Consider the following 3488-nt stretch of genomic DNA (forward strand, 5'->3'; position numbering starts at 1 on the left):
ACACAGCAAGTCTCTAGTTAGCACGCAGCTCTTATTTAACCGATCTGTTCAGTTCAACGCTTAAAACACAACAACTACTCAATGTTGCCATTCGTAACTCTATTTATACCCAAAATCTCCTTGGTCTAGAAATATCTAGAAATATGGCAACAACTCGAATCTGTACAGCGAACACACAGACGCACATTCGCACTAAGCGAACATCCATACTCACATACATACAAGCACAGTAATAACGTAACTACAACAACAAACAACTACACGAAATACAAGAAGTAGGAACTAAACGATAATTACATTATTGTTGCAAAACAAAACAAACAAAAGAACATTAACAAAAGGTAATGTAACGACTAGAATGATGAAGAGAATTCTACATGGTAGTTGTTGTTGCTTAAATAAAGTAACTGCGTAATAAAAACTTTACGTTACAATTCAAATTTTTAAATTAACGGAAATTAAACTAAACTAACTTAAACCTATCAGTTACATTCGTAACAATATAATAGATAGAAGATAATATGACGATAAAATTGGTGAGAAACAAAAGCTTATGTCATTCTGGATATGTTGTGTGGCTTTAGCGATTGTTTTGAGTTATTTATGTGCTTAAAAGGTGACTCCAAAATTTTTTCCAAAAAGCTCATCTATACAAACTTAAAAATCTTTTTGTGAGTGAACTTTTTTTATCGAATCACTTTGTAATTAAGATTTTATCTAATCTTATGCAAAAGCTCACCCAAATATGACACAGGGATATGAGGTTGTAAAAAAGTCATAACCCTATTATTTACATTTTTCAAATAACTGTAAACACAAACACACAAAAACAAACAGATGCGGGAAAATAGAAAAAATATTAAATAAAAATAAAATGGATGTAGCTTTAAATTAATATAAATTGTAAACAACATATTTAATAGCAATTTATCAGATTATTTTTTGCAGTATTCCATTCCATTTTTAATTTTCAAGCAATTCTTTTTGCAAATTCGCGTATGTATACGTAAACAAAGATCAGCTGACTGGCATCTTATATCATTTTAGACAACTAGGATTTGAAAGTTGGATTTAGAAATCGAGTCGATTTAAAATGACTAGTCTAAACGGGCTATTACTTCCAGTCTGTAAATTGTAATCTAAATAATTTGACGAAATATCTATTGCTAATATTTCGTTTGCAAATTCTGAATATTTTCTGTCGGAATCAAACTCCAAAACTTGTAAATTATCTAATAGTCGCAATGGAAGCTCTAAATCCAAATCATCACCGAACAACACCCAGCAAAAAAGTTTGGAAGTAGTGCAATGCAGAGTTATGATTTCAATACATCTTTCGATGCAGTCCACACGGAGTTACGAAAATGCACTGCGCTCGATACATTTTGGAAGCACTCGTTTAAAGATCCCTAGTCAAGCAAGCCAATTTTTTGATCCCTACAGTCGCAGTCTTTTTTTCTGAACACAAGAAAGAATGTTAAAATTCTAAGAATTTGTTTTATAAAAAATAAATACAAACTAAAGTTATGAACATTGCAGTAATTCACGAGACGCAAATTATTTTTGAAGTGGAGTTGTAGTTTTTTTGGAAATCTGAACTGAAGTAGGAGGAAGCATGAAAAACCATTTGGATGATGAAGAAGCAATATCAATTTCGATGTCATAAAAAGCAGAGAAGAGGAAGTAAACTTAGTTACGATCAAATTTAATGGAGAGTTTTTATAATTTGTGTTAATGTAATACAGTTAATTTTCTTGTTTTACACGAATAAGCAATGTATTTTATTTATTTTGGGATGTTTGCAATGGCTTGCATTTTATAACATCTTTAGACTGCATTTAAATTCAATCCAAAACACTACATCAAAGGCTGTGATTTGGATCGAAAATGTAGTGCATCCTAGCTGTGTGCTGTGGAAGCAAAATGGAGTGCATCCTAGCTGCGGGCTCTGTTGTAAAATTCATAGGTGAATTCATAGGAAAAGATGTACTCCAGCGGCAATTGGTCTAGTGATTTAACTGCATCCGCGGATGCAAACTTTTTGCTGGGACAGTAGCTTGCTACGTGTTTGTTCCAAAAATTCTCTTCCCAACAACACCGATTGAAAAATCATCAACTAACATTATCTTCAATTCAACGTTCTTATTATTATATTTGAGGAAAACAAAAATAAATCCAAAAGTTATTAAAGAAGAATAATTTAGTCCAAAGTAATTAACATTTGAAGATGGCAAAATTTCCGTTCGGGCCGGCAACGCTTCTCTCCTAATTAAATTCACAGGGCTACCCGTTTCAATCCATGTTTCTAAAGAGAAAACATTTTTATGAGGAGTACTAAAACTATAACTAAAGTACCTTACATAATTATTATCACCAAAGGCTGCATCTTTCTTCTTGTTTTTTTTTCGCACCCAGACACGGTGTGACCAGCGCCGCCACATGCATAGCACGTGCCTGGTTGACGTCGGGGTTTGTTTGCATCAAGGTTTGACGGCGAGGCTGTATATTGGGGATGCCATCAGTGACGTATTCCAATAACTCATCTTTGTCCAACTGTAATTTTTTGATAACTGCACCTTGTCATCGCAATAGTCTGTAAAGCTTTCTCCATATTGCCATGTGCGTCGTTCAAATCTTTTACGAGTCTCCATTTTGGTTTCAGACGACCCAAACATCAAACAAAATTGGTCAAAAATGTCTGAAACGTCTTCAAGCATGGTGTAACGACGCGCATGCAACCAAGACAATGGTCGGCCAACCAGCTTCATCGCGAACAGCAAGCGTAAAGAATTGTCGGAAAGGTTGTACAAACGTTGGAGGTCACGCAAATGTTTAATCCAGAAGTTTGCGTCTGAAGTCCCAGCAAAGTCTGGTATAAAATTGCTTACCAACTGCAACGACGTGTAGTTGTCTGCTACGTCTGTAACGTCTTTGCCAGCGGTGTTGGGGAAACGTCGTAACATTTCGTTTTCCTTAAGTATTAACTCCCGTTCGCGTGTCAGCAACTCATTTTCTTTTTTTTTTAAGCTCACACTCTTTTTCTTTCAGGTCGTTCTCGGCACTTCGCTCCATGTTGTCTGTATTCTTGTTTTGCAATTCTATTCTCTCTGTATTTTTACGTAGCGGCACTTTGTCTCTTGGTGACTGTAAATTTTGTGTATTGCCAAAAGCTGCTAGAAGCAGCCACTCACTAAATTTGTCTTGTGTTAAATCCGGCACTTCTTCTGTTTGCTGTAGTTGTTGTTCTGTAGGTTTTGTTTTTTCTTCTTGTACCTCATCATTGGGCAGCACTTCTTGTTTTTGTTCGCACTCACCCCCGTAATGCACACCTTTTCATCAACAGGTATTATCAATTTCTTTTGTCGCATTGTTACATTTTGTGTGTTTGCTCCCACCGCATTTACCTCTTTCTGTACATCTGCTTCACACACGACTTTTTTATATTCATGTTTGTTGTTGTTTTATTTTACAAACCAGTTTTCAGTAAT

Source organism: Musca autumnalis, unplaced genomic scaffold (genome assembly GCF_047663935.1).
Source record: "Musca autumnalis isolate F117 unplaced genomic scaffold, ASM4766393v1 scaffold_4, whole genome shotgun sequence".
In the NCBI taxonomy this organism is placed as follows: Eukaryota; Metazoa; Arthropoda; class Insecta; order Diptera; family Muscidae; genus Musca; species Musca autumnalis.